The sequence below is a fragment of the Chiloscyllium plagiosum genome, unplaced genomic scaffold, assembly GCF_037043375.1.
Source record: "Chiloscyllium plagiosum isolate Xiang-an unplaced genomic scaffold, Cpla_swu_hap1 HiC_scaffold_24, whole genome shotgun sequence".
NCBI lineage: Eukaryota > Metazoa > Chordata > Chondrichthyes > Orectolobiformes > Hemiscylliidae > Chiloscyllium > Chiloscyllium plagiosum.
In genome coordinates, this window is record NW_028270162.1 from 34,899,492 (window position 1) to 34,925,788 (window position 26,297).

The following is a 26,297-nucleotide window of genomic DNA, read 5'->3' on the forward strand; positions in this document are numbered from 1 at the left end:
TTAAAGTCACCACTCAGTCTTTTTCATAAAGTGACCCAAGCTGAGACTTATTTTCCTGCATTTCTGATATAAACCTTGCAAATCTTCTCTGTACCAACTCCATATCCTTTTCATAAGATGATGGAGCAGGTTGCACGAAATACCCTAATCAAAGTTCAAAGCAGTTTGACATCACATCCCTAATTTTCAATTCTATTATTATAGAAACAAAATCTGGTTGGTCTAGAACACAGAACATAGAACATTACAGCACAGCACAGGCCCTTTTGCCCTCGATGTTGGGCCAATCTGTAAAACCAATCTGAAGCTCATCTAAGCTACACTATCCATTCTTATCCATATGTCAAGAGTAAGGTGCTGGAAAAGCACAGCAGGTCAGGCAGTATCTGAGGAGCAGGAGAATTGACGTTTTGGGCAAGAGCCCTTAATCAGGAACGTTGATTCTCCTGCTCCTCAGATGCTGCCTGACCTGCTGTGCTTTTCCAGCACCCCACTCTCCACTCTGATCTCCAGCATCTACAGTTCTCACTTCCTCTATTCTCGTCCACATGCCTATCCAACGACCATTTAAATGCCCTTAAAGTAGGTGAGTCTACCACTGTTGCAGGCAGTGCATTCTGTCAGAAACTACCTCTGACATCTATCCTATATCTGTCATCCCTCAATTTAAAGCTATGTCCCCTCATGCTAGCCATTGCCATCTCAAAGGCTCTCACTGTCCATCCTACCCAACCTCTAGATTATCTTATATGTCTCAATTAAGTCACCTCTCAATCTTCTTCTCTCTAACAAAAACAGCCTCAAGTCCCTCAGCCTTTCCTCATAAGACCTTTCCTCCATACCAGGCAACATCCTAGTAAATCTCCTCTAAACCCTTTCCAAAGATTCCAAAACCTTCCTATAATGCGGTGACCAGAACTGTATACAATACTCCAAGTGTGGTCACACCAGAATTTTGTACAGCTGCAGCATGACCTCATGTTCCAAAACTCATCCCTCTACCAATAAAAGATAACACACCATTTACCTTCTTAAGAACTCTATCAACCTGGGTGGCAAATTTCAAAGATCTATGTATCTGCACACTGAAATCTCTCTGCTCATCTGCACTACCAAGAATCTTACCATTAAGTCAGGACTCTGCATTCCTTTTACTCCTTCCTTCCAAAGTGAATCACCTCACACTTTCCACAATAACTCTATTTGCCCCCTCTCAGCCCAGCTCTGCAGCTTATCTATGTCCCTCTGTAACCTGCAACATTCTTCAGCACTATCCACAACTCCACCGACCTTGGTGTCATCCACAAATTTACTAACCCATCCTTCTATGTCCTCATTCAGGTCATTTATATAAATGACAAACAGCAGTGGCCCCAAAACAGATCTTTGCGGTACAACCCAGGTAACTGAATTCCAGGATGAACATTTCCCATCAACCACCATCCTCTGTCTTCTTTCAGTTAGCCAATTTCTGATCCAAACTGCTAAACCACCCTCAATCCCATGCCTCCATATTTTGTGCAATAGTCTACCATTGGGAACCTTATCAAATGCCTTACTGAAATCCATTTACACCACATCAACTGCTTTACCCTCATCCACCTGTTTGCTCACCCTCTTAAAGAACTCAATAAGGTTTGTGAGGCATGACCTACCCTTCACAAAACTGTGTTGACTATCCCTAATTAACTTATTCCTCTCCAGATGATTATAAATCCTATCTCTTACAACCCTTTCCAACACTTTACCCACAATTGAAGTAAGGCTAACTGTTCTATAATTACCAGGGTTGTCTCTCCTCCCCTTCTTGAACAAGGAAACAATATTTGCTATCCTCCAGTCTTCTGGCACTATTCCTGCAGACATTGACATAAAGATCAAAACCAAAGGCTCTGGAATCTCCTCCCTGGTTTCCCAGAGAATCCTAGGATGAAACACATTCGGCCCAGGGAACTTATCTATTTTTACACTTTCCAGAATTGCTAACACCTCCTCCGTGTGAACCTCAATCCCATCTAGTCTAGTGGCCTGTATATCAGTATTCTCCTTGAGAAAATTGACTTTTCCAGTGTGAATACTAATGAAAAGTATTCATTTAGCACTTCCCCATCTCCTCTGACTCCACACACAACTTCCCACTACTATCCTTGGTTGGCCCTAACCTTACTCTAGTCATTATTTCATTCCTGATAAGCCTATCGTAAGCCTTAGGGTTATCCTTAATCCTATCTGCCAACGACTTCTCATGTCCCCCCCTAGCTATTCTTAGCTCTCTCTTTAGGTCCTTCCTGGCTAACTTGTAACTCTCAAGTGCTCTAACTGAACCTTCATGTCTCACCCTAACATAAGTCTTCTTCTTCCTCTTGACAAGGGATTCAACTTCCTTAGTAAACCACAGCTCCCTCGCTCAACCATTTCTCCCTGCCTGACAGGTACATATTTATCAATGACACGCAGTAGCTGTTCCTTGAAGAAGCTCCACATTTTAGTTGTGCCCATCCCCTGCAATTTCCTTCCCCATCCTATGCATCTGAAATCTTGCCTAATCGCATCATAATTGCCTTTCCCCCAGCAATAACTCTTGCCCTGTGGTATATATATGTCCCTTTCTGTCGCTAAAGTAAACATAATCGAATTGTGGTCACTATCACCAAAGTGCTCACCTTCCACAAAATCTAACATTTGGCCGAGTTCATTACCTCGTACCAAATCCAATGTGGCCTTGCCCCTTGTTGGCCTGTACACATACTGTATCAGGAAGCCCTCCTGCACACATTGGACAAAAACTGACCCATCTAAAATACTTGAACTACAGCATCCCCAGTCAATATTTGGAAAGTTGAAGTCCCCCATAACAACTACCTTGTTACTCTCGCTCCTATCGAGGGTCAGCTTTGCTCTACCTTTCCTCTACATCTCTGGAACTATTTGGAGGCCTATAGAAAATTCCCAACAGGGTGATTTCTCCTTTCCTGTTTCTAATCTCAGCCCATACTACCTCAGGAGACGAGTCCTCAAACGTTGTTTCTGCAACTATAATACTGTCCTTGACTAAAATGCCCACTCCCCCAAAACCACCCCCATATCTAACACCCCCCCCACCCTGTTTTTACCATTTTCTCTTTTCTTACTGAAACATCTAAATCCCAAAACCTGCACAACCATTCCTGTCCCTGTTCTACCCATGTCTTCAAAATGGCCACAACATTGAAATCCCAGGTACCAACCAATGCTGCAAGTTCACCCACCTTATTCCAAATGCTCCTGACGTTGAAGTAGACACACTTCAGCCAACTTCTCGCTTGCCTTGAAACCTTAGTTCTGACTTCACTACTCTCAACCTCCTGTATACTCAAACTACAATTTAGGTTCCCATTGCATTTGTTGGGATGACCTTGCTAATTTGCAGTGCATCTTTTAGCGACAAGTGTATTCGGTGTGTTCCAAATCTACATGAAGCTCAGTAAAATGAAAGACAGATACTGTTCCTTTGGTCCTTATTTCGGTTTAAATAAAATGATTTAGCTAAAAGCGTGCAAACCAAACAGTAACAGTACTGTATATACACACACACACATTGTACGTGCTGTGAAAACATGACAAGTAAAACCTGACTATGCGATTAAACAATTACAAACCATCAAATACCCAAAACGCAAAACTTTTTTTAGAGTTACATTCTCAAGTGAACTTTAACAATTGGTGTCACGTCAGCCCAGATAAGGTATTGAAGGTGTTAGCTCCCTGTGTGAGGCTGTCTGTGCCACAATGGTCAGACTAATTCCAATCTAAAAAACGGACTTACAGAATCTTATATGGATTCTTGCAGTTTTTGAGCAAAGCAAAATGTAAGTCTGCAAGTGCAAATTCACCCCACAAATTTATAAGTGTATGTGTGCATGTGGGTGTGTGTGTGGGGTGGGAGGTGGGGGGTTATGAGTGTCTGTGAGAGGGCGTGTGTGTGTGCGTCTGTCTGCGTGTGAGTGCGTGTGTGTGTGTGTGTGTGTAGTGCAATAGGGTCACCTGTGGTGTGACATGAACCCAAGGTCCCAGTTGAGGCCATCCCTGTGGGTACCGAACTTGGCTATCAGCCTCTGCTCAGCCACTTTTCGTTGTTACCAGTCCCGAAGTCCGCCTTGGAGGACAGTCACCCGAAGGTCCGAGGTCGAATGTCTTGGACAGCTGAAGTGCTGTCCAACTGGGAGGGAACACTCCTGTCTGTTGATTGTTCTGCGCAGAATCAACAAACAGGAGTGTTCCCTCCCAGTTGGAGAACACTTCAGCAGATACACACACACACACACTCACGCACACACACACACACCCTGAGTCATACACTCACACTATACTCCCACACACACCCTCTCACAGACACTCATAAGGCCCTCCCACCATCCCACCCCACACCCACACACACCCACATGCACACATACACATATTGGTTTGTGGGGTGAATTTGTACTTGCAGAATTAGATTTTACTTTGCTCAAAAACTGCATGAATCCATGTAAGATTCTGTAAATCTGTTTTTTAGATTAGACTCAGTCTGACCATTGTCATGATTTGGGGATGCTGGTGTTGGACTGGGGTGTACAAAGTTAAAAATCACGCAACACCAGGTTATAGTCCAACAGGTTTATTTGGAAGCACTAGCTTTCAGAGCACCACTCCTTCATCAAGTGATCAGATCACCTGATGAAGGAGCAGCACTCCGAAAGTTAGTGCTTTCAAATAAACCTGTTGGACTATAACCTGGTGTTGTGTGATTTTTAACTTTGTACACCCCAGTCCAACACCAGTGTCTCCAAATCATGCAGGGAGATTGCAACCTTTAGCACATCATGGCCATTTGCAGGTTCCCGAACCAGAATTTAGCCTGATTTGAAAATTTTGCCAAGCTTAGTAAAATTCGGCCTCAAGTCGGGTCCAGAAATTTAGATATTATAGATTGAATGCTAAAGTTATTGTATTCTTTTTAATAACCCCAACACTCACATCCCACCAACTTCACCCCTTCTGGATTGAATGATACTAGTTATTCAGATGATTAAATTTTTAATCAATTTTCATTAGCAATAAAATAAGTTTGGGATTTCAACCATAGATTCCAGCCCCTGTTCAATTGACTTCAGTTGTGACCTTGACAAAACAGTGGCAATCTTTACTGCATCTATTGAAAGTATGTTGTTGCTGTGATACCATGGTCATCGCTGTTGAACCTATGTGACTGGTTTCTCCAGGCCTGCTGCAAACAGACAGGACAAAACTCACAAAAGGATGAGAAACCACATGAAGTCATTCTCATCTTCTAACAAGGAGTTCTTGCATTCAAATACAACTTACGAGTCAGTGATGTGAACTACAACATCCTCATTAACAATATCCATGTCGTGCTAAATACTTTGGGGATGCAACCATCTTAGTAGCCATGTGTTACAGAGCCCTGTTAAACAATTTTGTGTTTGTGCACAAGCTGTGAAATAACAAAGGTTCTGACCTTTTCTCCTGTGCTGTGTAAGGAAGAAAGCATCGCTAATAGCTACTTTGTCATGAAGTGCGATATAGCATTTGTATAGGTAAAATGTCATGGCATTTCAGTCCATAATGAGCTCCCTTGTCTACTGCAGCCCAGCTTCTCTGCTTGCTAGTGACGTTTGCCTGCCATGATTTATTCTCATACAATGGCTAGGTAAGAGGCTGCAGAAAACACTCTACTCCACTTTGTCTGCCATTGATTATCCATTATTTTTAAGAGATTTTTAACCTGAGAAATAAATTTACTGAGATGCCATATTAGTTGTGAGGTAATGGAAAATCCCATTACATGTGTAGAAGTGGACTCAAAATAAACTGAGTGTTTCGGACAGTGAAAACTTGGAAGGATGACATTTACTCCAGCCTGACTCCCCGTGGCTGGTGACTAATGAGGTGTTAAACAGGCTTGTTCGGAAGAACAATTAACCAATTAGCATACATATCATGTGCGCAGACTGCAAAATTACACACCGAAAATGAATATTACCCCTAGTTTATTTACTTCAAAGTAAAAAGTTTCCAAGGAAGTGAAGAAGTGGCAAAGAAGGGTCTGGGCATTTTAAACATAAATTTAAACAGGGCGTCACAGTGGATCAGTGGTTAGCACTGTAGCGTCACAGCACCAGGGTCTCAGGTTCGATTCCAGCCTCGGGCAGACTGTCTGTGTGGAATTTGCACATTCTCCATGTGCCTGCGTGGGTTTCCTCTGGGTGCTCCAGTTTCCTCCCACATGTGCAGATCAGGTGAATTGGCCATGGTAAATTGCCCCATAGTGTTAGGTGCATTAGTCAGAGGGAAACGGGTCTGGGTTGGTTACTATTCGGAGGGTCGGTGTGGACCGGTTGGGCCATAGGGCCTGTTTTTACAATGTAAGGAATCTAATCTAATTATCCAGTGGGTAGCTACTTACTGCTGTTGCTTTAAAGAAACCCTGAATTCATGAAAAAAAAGGCTAAAAATGCATCTGAAACACAAACTGCCATAAGACACAAGATTTAATGTTCCTGTCCTCTGCTGGGACATATGGCTGATTGACTCTGATATTCATAAGTGTTTGTGCCAGCTGAAATAAACTCCAAACTGCAAACAGTTGGTGAGCCGATACCTCAAGCTGTTGAGTCCTTTAATTTCAATCAGCTTAACAGCGAGTCAAAGGGACTACCTGTCACTTGAAGTTGCTTACGTTTGTCAAGGTTTTGTCAGTTCACAGTATTTCCACTAGATGGAGGGCCACTTTGGCATAAAGTTTTCCATCACAGGAAAGAATGGGTGAGGGAGAGTGAACTGTCAAAATTTTACCTCCTCCTGGACATCAAATATCAAATGGAGGGATACCATCCAATATTACAGCTCCAGTTCTGAAGAAAAGTCACATTTGAACCTAAATGTTAACTCTGCTCCTGTCTCCACAGACGTTGACAAACCTGGTGAGAACTTGAGCTCAAAAATGGAAATTGCTGGCAAAACTCAGCAGGTCTGGCAGCATTTGTGGGAAGAAAGCAGAGTCAATGGTTCGAGTCCTGTGACTTCATCAGAATGGACTCAAAGCTTCTTTCTTACAGATGCTGCCAGTCCTGCTGAGCTCAACCAGTAATTTCTGCTTTTGTTTCAGATCTCCAGCATCCACAGTTGTGTGTTTTTTGTGGGGAATTTCAGTTCAATACTACAGGACTCAAGAAGATTGCTGTGTAGATAACCCTCTCTGCTAAAGCCCGACAAAGACACTAACCAATGACTTTTGACAGCCTTTGGTTTGAAGAGTATAAATTTGCAGGACTATGGTGAAAAGGTGGAGGAGTGAGATTAGATGACTAATGCTTCCAGAGAGCCTTCAAGTACGTGACATGCTAAATGGCTTCCATCTGTTCTGTAACAGTTCTTTGATTCTATGGCAAGAGATTCTCCTTTGTCTGAGAAGCAAGAGGACAAAATATTTTATTTGACAGAGCAGTGTGTTACCCAGCATCTTGTACCACATAGGATCTACATTTGCAATTTGCCTTGTACACAGATCCCAGTCCGAACTCATCACGTTTTGATGATTTTCTTATACGAATGGAAGACTGAAGAACAATTCCCCAAGACAGGGCTATCCCCTGTAGATTGACAAGACTATTTGGCTGGAACTTTGTGTTCCTGTGGTAATGCATTCCCAGCTGCACATCAATATCCTGTACATAAGAATTTCCTGATCAACTTTATGTCCATCCACTGTTAGTCAAGTCTAAATAACCAGTATTCAAAAGTTGTTTCTATCATTTGCTAATGATACTCTATTCACTGTAATATTTTTCAGACTTCCTTGCCTGAAAGTTCAAAGGTTACTGTGAGGGGAAAGGTGAGTAAATGATTTTTTTTTTAAAATCATTCATGGAATCTGGTCATCACTGGCATGGCCGACATTTATTGTCCATCCCTAAATGCTCCATAGAAAACGAGAGTGAGCACCTTCCTGAATATAAAGCAGCAGCTTGCTAGGTCATCTCAGAGGCCAATTTTGAATCAACCAATGACAGCAGTCACACACAAGTCAGACCAGGTCAAGACATGAGTTACATTTTAATGACAACTGGGCAGTTCCACAGCCATCATTATCAATCCTAGTTCTTTTATTTCAGATTTTATTTCAATTAACGGAATTTAAATTCTTTAGTGCCAATTGGGATTTGACCTCATATCTCCAGATAAACTGTCAGTTTCTAACCAAGCAAGATAACCACATGCTACCATAACCTTGACCTGCCTGACACGAGGGAGACATGCTGACTCTCAGAACACCAGGTTCGATTCCACCCTCAGGTGACTGTCTGTGTTGGTTTCTCAGGGTGATCCAGTTTCCTCCCGTAGTCTAAAGATGTGAAGGCTAGGTGGATTGACTATGCTAACTTTCCCATAATGTCTAGGGATGTGCAGGCTAGGTGGGTTAGCTATTGGAAATGTGGGGTTATACAGATAAGATCAGGGAGGTGGATCTGGGTGGGATGCTCTATGGTGGGTCAATGTGGACTTGAAGGGCTGCTTGGCCTGATTCCATACTGAATGGATTCTGTGAGGTCAGACAACAAAAAAAAATCACTGTGATTGGCTGTCCCTATTGTTTTTGAACATTCGGCATTGTCTGAAACCTAATTCTGACAGTATTCATGGTGGGGGGAACACATCAGCTGAACTGTGCAATGCCCATAAAGTGCACACACCACTGACAGTGGTTCAAATCAAAAGACTATTTCATAAACCAGAAAATGGGTAGCAGGCATCATTGAACTGTCACAATACATATACACTTTTAAAAGATAAAATGACAAACAGTTCAGAGCCGATATGTGTGTTGAGAATTCAGGCTCTTCACAAAGCTGAAAGAGTCAGATATATACACCAAGTGAGTTACTGACCGCATAGACCAAGAAGCTTCCAAATTCAATCGCTATTTTCTGCTAAGTTAAGATTTCAGAGGTAAAAACAATAACTGCAGATGCTGGAAACCAGATTCTGGATCAGTGGTGCTGGAAGAGCACAGCAGTTCAGGCAGCATCCAACGAGCAGCGAAATCGACGTTTCGGGCAAAAGCCCTTCATCAGGAATAAAGGCAGATAGCCTGAAGCGTGGAGAGATAAGCTAGAGGAGGGTGGGGGTGGGGAGAGAGTAGCATAGAGTACAATGGGTGAGTGGGGGAGGGGATGAAGGTGATAGGTCAGGGAGGAGAGGGTGGAGTGGATAGGTGGAAAAGGAGCTAGGCAGGTCGGACAAGTCCGGACAAGTCATGGGGACAGTGCTGAGCTGGAAGTTTGAAACTAGGATGAGGTGGGGGAAGGGGAAATGAGGAAACTGTTGAAGTCCACATTGATGCCCTGGGGTTGAAGTGTTCCGAGGCGGAAGATGAGGCGTTCTTCCTCCAGGCGTCTGGTGGTGAGGGAGCGGCGGTGAAGGAGGCCCAGGACCTCTATGTCCTCGGCAGAGTGGGAGGGGGAGTTGAAATGTTGGGCCACGGGGCGGTTTGGTTGATTGGTGCGGGTGTCTCGGAGATGTTCCCTAAAGCGCTCTGCTAGGAGGCACCCAGTCTCCCCAATGTAGAGGAGACTGCATCGGGAGCAACGGATACAATAAATGATATTGGTGGATGTGCAGGTAAAACTTTGATGGATGTGGAAGGCTCCTTTAGGGCCTTGGATAGAGGTGAGGGAGGAGGTGTGGGCACAGGTTTTACAGTTCCTGCGGTGGCAGGGGAAAGTGCCAGGATAGGAGAGTGGGTCATAGGGGGGCATGAACCTGACCAGGTAGTCATGGAGGGAACGGTCTTTGCGGAAGGCGGAAAGGGGTGGGGAGGGAAATATATCCCTGGTGGTGGGGTCTTTTTGGAGGTGGCGGAAATGTCGGCGGATGATTAGGTTTATGCGGAGGTTTGTAGAGTTAAGATTTCAGCCAGGACACCAGTTGCTTTCCAGGACTTCGGAGTGGGGAATAACGCTCTTCAATTGTCCTGAATATTGTTGGGTAAACAATGAATTTATTTGGCTATAAAATGGTGTGAGGTGTCCTGAAGTCAGGAAAGGTGCTAAATAAATACAAATTTTTTTAACTGTACGTATGTGAATCTTGGTCGGAAACAGGCTCTATCTGAATCAGGTCCGCTATGCTCTGTCCTCAATGCAATCATTGAGACTTCCTATGAAGGCTCACTTGAGTGAGTTATAGGAGGGTAGTCAGTTTATATCTCAGCCAGTCTGAGTGAAGAGGTGGACAGAGGAGAAAATTTTAATTCATTCAGTGCAAACACAAATGCTATTTGTCATTTGTTATTTACCTCAATAAATTTTAGATTACATTACATTACAGCGTGGAAATAGGCCCTTCGGCCCAACAAGTCCACACTGACCCGCCGAAGCACAACCCACCCATGCCCCTACATTTACCCCTTACCTAACACTACGGGCAATTTAGCATGGCCAATTCACCTGACCTGCACATTCTTTTGGACTGTGGGAGGAAACCGGAGCACCCGGAGGAAACCCACGCAGACACGGGGAGAACGTGCAAACTCCACACAGTCAGTCGCCTGAGGCAGGAATTGAACCCGGGTCTCAGGCGCTGTGAGGCAGCAGTGCTAACCACTGTGCCACTCTTTCAAGGAATTTAAACTGCTTGGTTCATGTAAATATGAAATGACTCTTGTTTTAAACTCGAATTGACTTATTCTGATTCTGGGCCTTGTTTTGAGTCTAGTTTCCTTAGATGCAGAACCTGGAAAGTGGGAATAAGTTGTGGAAAATTACATATATATTACAGCCACACCGTCTGCATTTACAAAGCCGGACTCTCAGACAGGTTCGCAAAGAATGATTGTGTTTACTTTGCAAATCAGACAGAGACCCAACATTATGGAATCCAGAATGTTGGAATCCAGAAAAAAATAACATTGGCCGTTTTTTTAAAGAAGGGGAGAGCATAAAATATAAAACTAGGGGACTTGGGTCAAACTCAGTTTTTTTTAACACATGTAGTCTTTGAAGTGAATGTGTTCTTTGATTCCATTTCATTCTTTTATTCTTTTTCTATATCAATGAGGAGAAAATTTGACCAAGCTTAGCTTTATTGTTTAGCAGTAATAAAATGCATTCATGTCACTGAATTGCTCACCAGGCAGCTATCACCCAAGTTTGCAATGCAGACAAATCTCCCTTCACTGCACTGCACTGCCAGCCAGTTTTATTCTTCTGCTAATCCATAGCATTGTTGGTGGCCGTGAAATCCTCTCAACAAGCTTGTGAGTTAATACTCGCATTATTCTCTCTCCCACAGGACTCCTGAGAACAAGGAAACCCCCCTAAATGCTGCAATAAAGCTACCTTTTATTTCAGGATATAATTCTGGCTGCAGTGTTGGTCAACTCCAGCTTTTGGATATAGACAAGAGGATTACCTTGTAGCTTTCACAGGCTCTGATGTCTAAGTAGAGGGCGAGGCTCCCTGACCCTCAACTCCCAGCACTGTTACAGCTATAACCTTTATTATGTATGATCTTCACAAGCAGCACAGCTGTCTGACAAGCCATTTGTGGTCTCACAGTGTATTCTTTACTCACCAATGACAGAGTGTATCCAAGTTAAACCATTCCCTCAATACACGCCTTTCAAGAGTAAGTTTCCCTTCCCTAACCCAAAACCAATCAAATTCCAATCTCCATGACTCATCTGATCACTGGAAGAACACATTGAACTATCATAGGAGCAAAAAACTCTGTACGCTCAGAGGACCAGGAATGTGTTTAATAAGAGAAAAGGTTTGATCTTGGGGTATTGAGAGGGTATTGAATGATGGGAATTATGGCGTAATAAGATCCAAGTTTGCCCTAATATTAGAGCGGTGATTGAATCCTTTCATCATTGTGACCGATCTCCTTGCTACTCATCAGCATTGAAAAACATATTTGCAGGGCCACTTGACAACTGAACTTGATCAAAGTCACTTGTCTGCAATGGCTTACTCTAACATAAAAGTAATAAAGTTTTGCACATGTAACTAATCTTAGCAAGAGTGTACAGTGTTGGCAAGGCTGCTCACCCATGATTGGATCCTCTCTTTATCTGATAGGCCCATTTCCAGGAGGCATCACTGGAAAGTAAGGAGACAGTGAGGTCTGCAGATGCTGGAGATCAGAGTTGAGAGTGTGTTGCTGGAAAAGCACAGCAGGTCAGGCAGCATCCGAGGAGCAGGAAAATCGAGGTTTCTGGCTGGAGCGAAGGGCTCTGGCCTGAAACGTTGATTTTCCTGCTCCTCGGATGCTTCCTGACCTGCTGTGCTTTTCCAGCAACACACTCTCATCACTGGAAAATAAATCAGGCTGAGGCATCTGAAGAACTGTCGTATCAGTCGTATCAAAACATTAACTCCATTTCTCTCTCCACAGATGCTGCCAGACCTGCTGAGTTTCTTCAGCACTTTCTGTTTTTAACTTAGTAATTCCAACTGTGTTTCCTCATCCACCAGGACTTCGGGTAAAATGAGACGCACAAGGCTTTGAAAGATATTACACATATGTATATACATTATTTATATTATACACACATATATAATTTATATCAAATGTAGATTATATATCTATCAAAGATAGATGCCAAGATTAGAAAGCGCACTGCCCATAACACTATGTAAATGTTTGGAATTGTCCTGTCCTCCATCCTTTAACACTCCTTTCCTATGAATTCCATGTTTGACCAACATTTGCACTAACATTTTTCTGAACATGTGGTTGAAATAACTCCACAGAGGCCAGTATCCCATCACCAAACCACTCTTTACTTACATAGTCCTTGACACTGATCCAGCTCCCTCAGAGCCAGCTCTCAGAGTGAACAGAATCCCTGACACTCCTGTTTATATCTGTCAGCCAAGGGCTCCCTGGTTGAGCCAGATTAACTGCTCCAATCATGGAACTCATATTCTATGAGGTCCACCTAGCTTACCTTGTTACAATCACTACAGTGGTCTTCTCCATTAAAGCTACAATTGACACCGAGCAAAAGGTGGATACAGGTTGTCTCTCATGCTGTCAGGAAATTCTTGCTCATTGTTCTTCCTACGCACCTCCTCCTCATACCGTCCTGCTAGGATAAGCTGTTCTGAAGGAGTTTCATAACTCAGCCCTTGAACCCTGGACCATACAGACAGTTTTTCTCTCACAGCTGGAAATACAGCTCTTTTCTGCATTAAAGAAACTCTTTAATACAAGACTCACAGTGTACTTTGTCAAAATTAAGAAAATAATTGCTGCTTATTAATTGTGAATTGCAATTAGAGATATTTTGAAATTGTGACATATACTAAAAAGTAGAACTCCTAACAGGCAGAATGATAATGGATATTGGGAAGTGATGACAATACAAAGGCAATGCAAAAGGACAGAAAGCTGGCAAATGAATTATTTCACTTATGTACACTTATGCAATATTAAATGATGCACTGGGATCCAGAGTTTGATTGAATGATCATATGTTTTCAATAAATGTTTAAGGGCTGTAAAAATTACTGGCAATAAACTGCCAAAAAAAAACTCTTCATATTCAAAAAGCACTACTGTACGAGTGGCTCTTAGCAACAAATCTAAATACATTTAACACAAATTGCTCATTGCAAACAAAAGTGTCCCCATGGCACATTGAGTAGGTTCCCATGCAGTACCACAATCCACTGTGCACAAGTAACAGAGATTAACCATAATTACTGACAATTTTCACTGGATTCCCAAACCGACCCTTCATAAACTGTGATCCATATTAAAAAAGGAGGTAAAGCAGACCATATATTGCCAGCTCTGTGCTCAGTCTGGTCAGAAATACAGTCTTGGGAGTGCAAAGAAAGAGTGTTTAGAAAATCTTAATTTGAGATGCGTGAGTTGCTTTGATTATTTGCATATTCTCCCTGCATTTGTGTCCATTATATAGATGTGTTTATGGAAGAGGGAAGATCTTTGACATTTACTTTTGACAAACCTTAAAAGCATAAGAAACAAAAACAAGAATGTAATTTCTTATCTGGGCTGATTCTTTTCCTATGTGGATACATGAATGGCAGCTGAATTGCTGCAAATTTTCTTCTCAGTGAAAGGAATTCCTGAAACTTGATTGCATAAGAAGGATATCAATGCTCAAATGGGGAGAATTTGGAAAATATATGTCACATGAGGACCTACATTTGAGTTTGGATCTGCTGTGGCTGTGTACAGACACATTCTGATGCCAGTGACATAAAACTCAATTATATTGTTGGGCAAATCATTGTAAATATGCACATACAGTTATGTATAAGGGTGGGTCTGGGGTAGGCTTTACCAAGCTCTGTATTTTAAAAGCAAGACACAAAAGGACCTCTGTAACAACCTTATTATGAATAGCAGCTTATATTGACACGTGTATAGACGCTGCCACCATTTTAAAAATGCGGAATACATCAACTAGTTGATCTCATTTTACCTTGAATTCTTAAAATCAGAAAGTGCTGGAGAAACTCAACAGGTCTGGCAGCATCTGTGGAGAAACAGATGTGGAGAAACAGAAAAATGTTTCGAGTCTGATATGACTGTTCTTCGGATGCCTCAGCCTGAGTTATTATTCAGTGATGCCTACTGGAAATGGGCCTATCAGATAAACAGCGGATCCAACCCTGGGTGAGCAGCCTTGCAACACATTCTTTCTAAGATGTTAGTCATGGGTTGGTCATAGCATCCTTGCCTCTCAGTCGGAAGAGGCATAATTTCAGGCAACACCCCAGTACAGTCCTGAGCGATGCTATACTGCTGAAGGTGCTGTCTTCCACATAAGCTACTGAACACAGGACTCTTACATTCCCTTAGCTGCACATAGACGATTCCAAACCACTATTTGAGATATTGAGAAATATTGCAAGGTCCGATGGCCAAGTGTCCAGCATCAATGCCTCTGAACCACAAGCACCAGCCTTGAGACTCACTCCAACCCAAGAGGCGTGTTCATAATGTGGCCAAGCAGATCGAGAATTAACCTGCAAATCTTTCCAACAAACACCAACGACAGGTGGTAAAAGTGGGAGAGATTCCTGATCAACCATGTGATGAAAGTAATGTTCAACTGCAGCCATAGCCTTGGCAGCATGATAGCATTACTGTAATCCAGTTCCCACCTATCAGTGGGAAGTATTATTTTAATTAATTAATACAAACTAAGGTAAATAAAATCCTTAAATAAACAGCATTAAGGCTTTGCTTGCAAAACTTTGAATGCTTTCAGGAATCCGGTTTATTCAAAATCTCTATTAAAAAAAACTACATCTCGCAACACCATCCTAATGGAATCCTGGCACACTTTCACCATAGGATCGTTCACACTGTTAACAAATTGTAGCAACATATCCTGGACTCATTGTCAAAACAAAGGTGCAGACTCATTTTAATGAGTTGTTGCTGAAAGCTTTCCTCTAATTTGAAGTACATGAGAAGTTTCTGTCCTCCCTCCGCTGTAACACAGAGAATGGAGCCACCAGGTTCACCTAATTAAATTAGCATACTTGGAATTATTTTTAAAACCTCTATTTAAAGTCTGCAATCTGCAGTGGAATGAGATGCACCAAAAGCCATCATTGCTTTTAACCCAGCTCTGACAAAATTAATTATGACTTCCAATGCTATGCAGTTGTCACAAAATTAGCCTCTATCCCAGCATTTTGGATAAAGTGTTTGTGAAATGTCTGTGAAAAGAACGTTCCCTCCCACCCTCAAGCTATTCTTTCCATTAGTATACCTCTACTCTGCCTGAAAGTCCTTCAGTGCGGTAGGCAGAAACTAAAAATGCTAAAAGTTGACCTAAAACACTTGGGCGTACGCCGATCACATACTAATTTTCTTCAGGGTAGAACTGGAATTTCCTCTGAGCTGTGATCTCAAGTAGAATGTCAGACTAAAGCGCAGGACAGAAACTCCTGAAGGCAAGGAATAGGAAATTACAGCTGGGGATATTCTTTGCAATGTGAAAATTGATGTCTATTTCCAGGAAGAGAGGTGATCGGCCATAAATGAATATTTCTGCACAAAATAAATTAAACTATCGGTTGGGGTGAGCAGAACAGGCTGAATGTCAGCCAGTGTGAAGCACAGTCACAGTATAGACTTAGTGGACCAAATGCCAAGTTCCTCATTATACAGGAAAGAACAACTTTTCGATCACAATTTATTCAAAAAGAAACATTTCCGTCAGAGGAAAAATTAAAACCTAGGAATGTGTTAGATGTAGCCCACAAGCAAGGATAAAATCTTAATTCAGGCACTTTGTTTCGAATTCTTGCACTGCTTTATTGCGTGTCTTTGTTACATTGACTAAGTAGAGAGTTTCAAAAAGCCTTAAATGGTTCTTCACTAAGTAACAAGTCAGATCCCGTAGCACAGCAGTCCCATTACTAATATGCTCTTTATTTCTGTAATTATACTTCCAAATAATATCTCCATCACATTCCCCTCAGCCAACACCATATTGCTCCCAAAGACAATGTTGAAGAGACTGTCAATTCTGAAAAACAATTCCATTTGTAACCTTATCTTTGACAAACTGTAAGTACCCGTCTCCTGTAAATTACAGAATACATAAGCAAACTGAAGCTTCATTGCTGAATCTTGATGCATGTAAAAGTGCAACTAGTCATTGCGTTACAAGAGTCTCTCCATGTTCCTTTTTATTATATAAAGCAACATCAATACCCCTGTGGTTTCACTATTTTCTTTCAGGGTCGACACAAGCACCCAATCATGCAATTGATTTAGCTCAGTTGACTGGATTGTTGGTTTACAGAGCACTGTGAAAGTAACAGTGTGGGTTCAATTCCCATCACCAGTTTGAGGTTACCATGAAGGACTCTCCTTCTCATCCTTTTCCCTCGCCTGAGGTGTGGTGGCCCCCACGTTAAATCACCATCAGTTGCTTCTCTCTCTAATGAGAGAGCAGCCCCTATGGTCTGGTAAGATTATGGTGACACAACAACACTCCCAGAAACAGCAATTCACAAAATACCTCATGGTCCCTGTAAAGACTGACAGCATTTAAAAAGATATTCGATTTCAGTGCCTGACTGAAAAGATCACATGGCAAAATTTCAAGTTACTGCAACCATTAAAATAAAAGCAACACTATAGAAAAGAGCACCATTTAAATTTTACAAGTCTTCATGTATACTTTACTCTATCCCTCAAGTGAACAGTTCATTCTCCAGGAGCTAGTTCAAAGCTATTATCAGGTGCTGATGGGTGCTTCGTTTTCCAGTCAGGTAACTCAGTTTCCAAACTGATTGTCGCGGTGATCTAAGCTGGATAAATCTTCCAATTGCCTTTAAATCCTCACCTATTCTGACTCTTATCTGAGGCCAAACTACAAAAACGTATGTTATCAGGGCCAACATTTCGTCTGCTTAAGGTGCAGGACAAGCTGCTTCTATCATTTTACCATCTCCCTTTTTATTTCACATATTTTTGTCAATTGATTTTTGTCTGTAAGTTTTAAGAATATTTAATTACAATGCTCTAACTTGTTACAAGGTCTTGCTAAAAACACATCACCTCTCCAAGGTTACTTGAATGACATGGGCCATGCATCCAGGTAGAAATGTTAATTAGCTATCTTTGGGACTCCAACTCCATTCCATCTTGAAATTTAAATAGACAGTTTAAAGTGCTTGTGAAATCTTACATTCCTGACAACTCCCTGTGACTTAGCAAATAACAGAGTCATCTCAGATGCTCTTGCCCTTGTTCAGAACTGTAAGTATCTTGTGCTTTTCTGCAGGAAATCAGTCTGGATCCTCTCTTTAAGTTTAACAACCAAACTTGTGGTTGAGCAGAATTCAGATCAGATCACATTGCAGCCTTCATTTGACAGAGATAAATACTGGTCAGGACAACTCTCTCACCACTATTTTGAAAATAGTATCATGGAATTTTGAGCAACAGATGGGGACTCTTGTTTAAGATTTATTCCAAAAGGTGATACTTCTGAGGGTGTAATGTCCAACTGATATTGCACTCTCAGCCTAGACACAGGACAGTGTCAAGCTCCTGGGAGTGGTTCTCCACAACAAGCTTTCTTGGACTCTTCATGTGGACGCACTGGTTACAAAGGTCTCTTCTTCCTCAGGCAGCTGAAGAAATTTGACATGACGGTGAATACCCTTGCCAACATTTATAGGTGCGCCATCGAGAGCATTCTGTCTGGATGTATCACTACCTGGTATGGCAACTGTACCATTCAAGACTGGAGACAGTTACACAGAATAGTGAACTCAGCCCGGACAATCACAAAACCTCCCATCTATAGAATCCATCTACCAGGCCCGCTGTCAAGGAAAGGCCGCCAGTATTCTCAAAGATCCATCCCACCCAGGCAATATTTTTCTACAACCTCTACCATCGGGGAGAAGGCACAGAAGCCTGAACATACGCACCAGCCAGTTTCAAAACAGTTTCTATCCTACTGGTCTTAGAATACTGAATGGATTCACAAACTCTTAACATTCACCTGTACCTGCGTTTTTGTTTTTGCCGCTGTTTACCTATTATTTACTATCTATGCTACGTAACTCTGTGATCTGCCTGTATCGCTCACAAGACAAAGCTTTTCACTGTGCCTCGGTACACGTGACAATAAATTCAAATCAATTCATTATTCATGCTCAAGCCCCAGAGTAAGGCTTGAACTCTGAATTTTGGAACCCAGTTACTGACTGAGCAACGGCTCACACCATACAAGCCAGAATAACAAAGCAGCTAACTTTGGTCAACTGTTCACACAAGTTGTATTTTCCTATAACAACACCAATCTCAGGAAATATAACTTTGCCGGGTAATTTAGCAATTACATCCCGTCAATGCTAGTCAATCATGAAAATCCTTCACAAAATTCTGCAGGCAGTTCAACAGCCGAATTCAGAAATGTGAAGTGGAAGTAAGGGAACGCAATCCCGGTCCACGAACATCTGGAAAGGTGACTTCAGATACAGCATTTTTCATGGGAAAGCTACTAACACAGAACAAGTGCAGGCTGTTTGAGGAGAACAGTAATTGCAGAAGTCCGGTCTCCTTCTGTTGTACCATCCGAAATATGTCATTTCCTGCATGTTTCCCTGGTCATCGATCAGGAACGGGAACCCCAGCCTTCTTTTCCAATTCTAACTCAAGAAAATTGGAGTCCTGCAGCACCTCTTCCAGCAATGGTGTGGCTGAGGCAAGCTTCAGTTAACACAAAACGTGAATTGAATCTGGGAAATCCTGAAGTTCACAGAGTCAGTATTGACTGGCTAAAAAATACTGACCGACCTCAAATAGGGCAGGGTTTCTGGTTTCTATCGAGAATATGAAGTGGAAAAATGAGAGTTAATCCAATGTTTGAAGGTCACACACAGAAGCACAGTTTTATTTGTACAATTAATGTGGTATTGGGATCACAATTTCTGTCCTTTCCTCAGGCGCAAGAAACAACAAAAGATCAAGAACAAACAAATCTCAGTTCTGCCCAGTGAAAACACAAATTGCTGCAAAAACCAAATACAATGAGTGATTTTCTCACACACCTAAAACAACAGCTGCACACAGAAAGGTGCAGAAACACATTTTGAACAAAAAATAGCATTTGTTTCAAATTAATTAGCCCATACAGCAATAGCTATAGGCAGCACTGATCAAAGTACATTGAGGCCTTGAACAATGCTGACATGGGGATTGCAATTGTGAGATAAGAGAGGTGAATGAATTTCCTCAGGTCTTGTCCTCCTCAATTGTTGTAACTTCACAAGCATTATTGGCTTGTCTTGCTTGTTAAAAACTGATTGGACTATAACCCTGGTGTTGCGTGGTTTTTAAACTTTGCTTTTAAAAAAAGTGACTTTCCTCCCCAGTAACGATAATTTCAGGAGAAAGAAAATGGGGTGGCAACTTTCTCCCACTAGTACCTATTGTAAATTGAGAAAAGACGCAAAACAGATTAGTCTAACCAGCTCTTCACAAAAGCTTTGAAAGGGAACGGAAGGTTTCTTACCTTATAATGTCAGGTCAAGGGGACTGTTTGGCTATCAACAAAAGGTTATATTGAATGGATAGGGGTTGGAGAGCACTCCATGTGATTGTCTATTGGTTCCAAATTCTCCATCTATGACATACAACATAATCATCAGCTTCACTTCAGTCCTGAGGGGTAACTGTGCGATTGACCCTGCATTGAAGTCTCGGCTGTGTTCTGATGAACGACCTTCTTGCAGATAGTGTGTGCTATAGGTTCTGTCCTTTAAATCTTAACCAAAAACCAGAGAAACTGAAGGGTGGGATGGAAAACAGATACCTGCTACTGAGGTCAATGGAAAGGTAAAATGGGCAGGAAGTTGATCGACTCTCAGAGTCAAACTTCAGACTCAGGATCTCATCCATGGAGGTCACTTCTCATTCTGAATGTTGGGTAATTACGTATGGCTCATTTCAACCAATATCTCAGGCCTCAGCTCCTCCATCACCCCCATGCACACGAGACCATGTACTTCAAGCATGAAATGGGAATATATGTCTATTTGTTACAGCTGTCAGATCAGAACTACGACTCAGCAGCCAGACCCCCACAGTGCAATGTCATCAAATTGATGCACCCGGAATTGTTGAAACAGTCCCGCAGCTTTTCAGTGGAAATGTTTTAGCCCAAATATCCTGATCTCTGGCGGAATCTGACTTCCACCTCAGATCAGATGAAAAGTTACCTTCTTAGCTTTGTGTTCAAGCTCAACATTCAGTGCAGGATCCATTCCAAAGGATGCAGCCCAACAACCTACTTGGGCAGTGCAGGAGAGAATCTCCACAGAGACCATGCGCACTTGTTATGGCAGTAGTTGCTGTGTTCAGTCAGTAAACACAGTTTAAAGGTCCCAATGTCTCCTCAACAGCTGAAGTAGCTGATGGACTAGAGCAGCAGGTGAGCAAGTAATGATGGGACCAATAGATAAGGGTATAGGCTGTCAGGTAGGTGAAGGGGTAGGGTGGCAGGTGGATGGGTTAGGGAGAAGGATGCCAGGTAAGTGAAAGAGTGGGGTGGTGCTGAATTAATAGGGAAAGGAGAAGGATAGCAAGCAGGTAGGGGAACAGTTGGCTGAACATATGGAGTTGAGTTAGGGTTGGGGGGGTGCTGTATTGACTGGTTTTAGCAGTCAGATTTCTGTGTTCTGTGGCAATTCAGGTTTCCTGGGAGGGAGGGGATTGGTGTAGATGGGTTGAGGGTGGTTAAGTGTTTACAGTGGGATGGGGGAACTGCAGTGACCAGGTGTTGGGGTAGGATTGGGTTTTGATGGGAATTGTGGGAGGCGGAGTCGGTAAGAGTGATGTGTGTAGTTGCATCATTATCTGGGAAGTAGAGCAAGTTTTACTCCATCTAAATCTTCATGGGTAATGTTCCAGGTAATACTGTCAGAATCTAACCCTGCGTTAGAGGATGCAACCATATAAGGCCTTGGATAACGTGTGTGACAAAGAGAAATCTTGGAGAATCATTTTCAGGGCTATGGGAAAGGATGGGTAGTGTGACCAGGAATTGCTGTTGTAGAGAGCTGGCACCAATGAGAATAGACTGCATGGTCTCTTTCTCTGCTCCAACCATTCTATGATCTTTATAACACATTGCCTTTCCTTAATAATTATAAAATAGCCTTTTTTTAAGGTTTGTGATTTGTCTCCTCAGTTGCTCACACGAGTACTCTAGACACTCCAGGTAAGGTAATGTGTGGAAGGGCTGGAGGAGTGTGGTGTTTTGAGGAGCCTCTGTAATATTATTGTTTTACCAAATCATAACACAAAAGAGGTCCATGGAATATGTTTAGTTGAAGGTCTCTGATAGGTTTATTTACAGCTGCACTGATATATATATAACAGCGTGATCTCCAAATACAGCCTCTGCCTGGAGTGCTGCTTTGCAGAATCTGTGGTCATGTGGGAACATCCAGGTACTTATTTGCATGTTGAGCTCTTAGAGGACTAAGCAAATGTGATGACTTCTAGTAGGCCCCTTCAAGGGCTGCTGCTTAATGCCTGTATAAAAATGGGCAGAACATCTGGGGCTCTCCCTCTATCCATTTCTAACTTGAGAACTGCATTTTGATATCCTATCACCTATATTTGGCTTTTTTAATAAAACAGTTTTATATTTGGAAACAGTGCTCCTAAATCTTTTTCAGGCCATCAAGCAATTGTACCAAACAGGCATTAGGCATCAGTGAAATAGCTCAAGAGCCCCATAACCATAATTTGCAACTGCACGTCACCTCTTCTTTCAGCACAAAACAAGCAACCACCAGTGAAAAGAACCCCTCAACACTCTGGACAGCAGTGAAAGGGACTGATTCCTTTGATATAAACACTATATTTTACTGTATTATATGTATGGGCATTAAGTGATGAGCGTTGAAACTATTAAATACAAGCTGGGTGTTGAATGCTCCTCTTAGATTCTGAGCCTATGCTTACATGTTGTCCAAAGTCTTTTTCCTCTCTCCCTGATCACTTCAACTCATATTTTCCACATTCTGAGCTTAATTGACACCACATGGTACTTCAGTTATCATTACTAATTTCTTTAATAGCTGTGATGATGAATTTCATGAAATAAAGCTGCCCCAATTGGAGCTCAGCCCTTGCTGAGTGAGCTGCTCTTTCTTAAATGGGATTGCATTCTCTTCATTATGCAGTGGCTCCTGTGATGAAAGCAGACAGTTTTTTTTCTCTTTGTGAGTTATTAATGGAATGTGAACTTGCATAGTAGCAAATTAACCGAGCAGTGCAGTATGCATGTAAGTGACAGCAGGGTGATTTATGTTTGATGGCTGCAAGTAAAAGCACAATCAAGAATCCAGTCTATTAACCCTGCAGTGCTTTGCATTTACCCTTCCTGGCTCCTTATGTTGAGGTGATTAATATCTTAAGACACTTTTTCCCAAAATGTGTTGTCTAGAATTGTGAAGAAATTTTTCAAGTGGACTTATGTATGATTAGAGTATGCAAACTTATTTTAAAAATTAAACTCGTCACCTAAATAGAAAATGTTCGGCCAACAATGAGATATTCTGTTATTTCTTTAAGTCATTCGGTGGTCCATTTCATTTTCCCTATGTGACCATTTGTACATGCATCTGGGTTAGGTCCACCTACAGCTTTGTAATAATATTCTATGAAGAATATTGAATTATCTACTTTAAGAGTGTCATGTTAAGGTGTGGGGATAGCTTCTGTGTGTTGTTGATTGCGAAATGGATTTTAAGTTTCCAGTTTGGAAACATGAAAGGAAGAGATATTCTGACATGAGGATAATCAGGGGTGGGATGTAACCTTTGGATGTGCTGGTCTACCAATGTTGCAAGTGTAGTGATAGGGCAACTGGAACTGACAAGGTCAGGTAACTCCAGCCTGTCTCCTGTTCTAAATAGCATAAATTAAATACATTTATAAGCTTTTATTTATACTTTACACAGATGTACCTCCAAACTCCAACACCCAGAGTCTCAGTCTGTTCTGACAAATAGGAGCACAAATCAATCCCCAGGCAATTGTCTACTTCCTGAATACAGTTAAATACACAATTATTCATCTTAGATAGTCTATATTAAGGATGACATGCTTCCACTTCCAAGATGGCCGGTAGATCCAACATATGGTCTGTAGATCCTGCAACATTTCTAGCATATGGTGCCTAACAAGTCAGATAGTTGAGATGTTTGGAAGTGGCCATCTCAACTTTGCTTCTGTTTGTTCTTGGTGAGATACCTTCCTTGATACATTCACTACCTTTCTGACCAAATGCACACCGAGTTGGATGGTCACAAACCAGGGACTTCCAGGACTCAGTGCAGATGTTTGCGGTCTTCACGGTAACTTTGAGCACATTTCCATTGTCCTCATGGGGGTTCCTGCCATGACTGAATTCTGACGACCAGTTACTTCAGGGGTTTGGTATCAGGTGTATAGCAACAGGTCCTGCCCCACGGAGCTGGACTTAAATGACCAAAACCTGGACATTGGACATGTTGGCCAAGGAGAAGATACTGCTGTTGGACTTTCTTTCTTTACACAAGATTTGGAGCAATTTGTGAAGACACCGCTGGTTCTAATCCAGTGTTTTGAGGTGCTTATTCTATATTGCCCAAAGCATATATGAACACAGAGTTCACTGCTGCTTGTTAAAGCATGACCTTTGTCTCAGGTTTGAGATCCTGGTTTCTTTACTTGGTCGGCCAAAGGCTGAGCCTGGCATAACGGAGGTAACAGTGAAGGTTGTTATCCATGTCTCTCACTTCGCTGAGAGGTGGCTCTAAAAATATAGGAAATTGTTTATATTTTCCAGATCCTGCTGAGGGTCTCACTTGATTTGAACAAGGAGGTGGTGCAGTGCTGGTGGGAGGGGGTGGTGCAGTGGTTGGGGGAATGGAGTGCTGCAGTGGTGCTGGGGGTGTGGTGCAGTGGTGGGGGAGGGTGGATGATGCATTTGGGGGGGGGATGGTGCAGTGATGTGGTGGGGGGAGGGAGGATAATGCATTGGTGGGGGTGTAGTGCAGTGGTGAGGGGGTGTAGTACAGATGTGAGGGGGTGCAGTGCAGTGGTGAGGGGTGTAGTGCAGTGATGGGGGGGTGTAGTGCAGTGGTGGGGGGTGTGTAATGCAGTGGTGGGGGTGTGTAGTGCAGTGGTGGGGGGGTGTAGTGCAGTGGTGAGGTGGGTGCAGTGTAGTGGTGAGGGAGTGTAGTGCAGTAGTGAGGCGGTTGTAGTTCAGTGGTGAGGGGGTGTAGTGCAGTGGTTTGGGGGGTGTAGTGCAGTGGTGAGGGGGTGTAGTGCAGTGGTGAGGGGTGTAGTGCAGTGGTATGGGTGGTGTAGTGCAGGGGTGGGGGGTGTAGTGCAGTGGTGAGGGAGGTGTAGTGCAGTTGTGAGGGGGTGTAATGCAGTAGTGAGGCAGTTGTAGTTCAGTGGTGAGGGGGGGTGTAGTGCAGTGGTGGGGGGTGTAGTGCAGTGGTGGGGGGTGTAGTGCAGTGGTGAGGGGGGTGTAGTGCTGTGGTGAGGGGGGTGTAGTGCAGTGGTGAGGGGGGTGTAGTGCAGTGGTGAGGGAGTGTAGTGCAGTGATGAGGAGGAGGTGTGGTGCAGTGGTGAGGGGATGTAGTGCAGTGGTGAGGGGGTGTAGTGCAGTGATGATTGCGTGTAACGCAGTGGTGAGGGGTGTAGTGCAGTGGCGAGGGGGAGTAGTGCAGTGGTGGGGGGATGTAGTGCAGTGGTGAGGGGGATGTAGTGCAGTGGTGAGGGGGTGTAGTGCAGTGATGATGGCGTGTAGTGCAGTGGTGAGGGGTGTAGTGCAGTGATGAGGGGGGTGTAGTGCAGTGGTGGGGGTGTGTAATGCAGTGGTGGGGGTGTGTAGTGCAGTGGTGAGGGGGATGTAGTGCAGTGGTGAGGGGGAGTAGTGCAGTGGTGGGGGGATGTAGTGTAGTGGTGAGGGGATGTAGTGAAGTGGAGGGGGGTGTAGTGCAGTGATGTTGGCGTGTAGTGCAGTGGTGAGGGGTGAAGTGCAGTGGTGAGGGGGTGTAGTGCAGTGGTGAGGGGGAGTAGTGCAGTGGTGGGGGGATGTAGTGTAGTGGTGAGGGGATGTAGTGAAGTGGAGGGGGGTGTAGTGCAGTGATGTTGGCGTGTAGTGCAGTGGTGAGGGGTGAAGTGCAGTGGTGAGGGGGTGTAGTGCAGTGGTGAGGGGTGAAGTGCAGTGGTGAGGGGGTGTAGTGCAGTGGTGAGGAGGTGTAGTGCAGTGGTGAGGGGATGTAGCACAGTGGTGAGGGGGTGTAGTTCAGTGGTGAGGGGGATGTAGTGCAGTGGTATGGACGTTGTAATGCAGTGGGGGGGGTGTAGTTCAGTGTTGAGGGGGGTGTAGTGCAGTGGTGAGGGGGTGTTGTGCAGTGGTGAGGGGGTGTAGTGCAGTGGTGAGGGGGTGTAGTGCAGTATTGAGGTGGTGTAATGTAGTGGTGAGAGGATGTAGTGCAGTGGTGAGGGGGTGTATGGCAGAGGTGAGGGGGTGTAGTTCAGTGGTGAGGGGGTGTAGTACAGTGGTGAGGGGATGTAGTGCAGTGGTGAGGAGGTGTAGTGCAGGGATGGGGATCTGTAGTGCAGCAGTGAGAGGATGTAGTGCAGTGGTGAGGGGGTGTAGTGCAGTGGTGAGGGGGTGTAGTACAGTGGTGAGGGGTGTAGTGCAGGGGAGAGGAGGTGTAGTG

General features: G+C 43.3%; 1 protein-coding gene across 2 annotated transcripts in view; it reads right to left on the reverse strand.

Annotated features, from left to right (window-relative positions):
• Positions 1-26,297, reverse strand: part of LOC122562703 (transmembrane protein 132D-like) — a 1,133,444-nt gene that overhangs the window by 989,102 nt on the left and 118,045 nt on the right. The window lies entirely within an intron of this gene.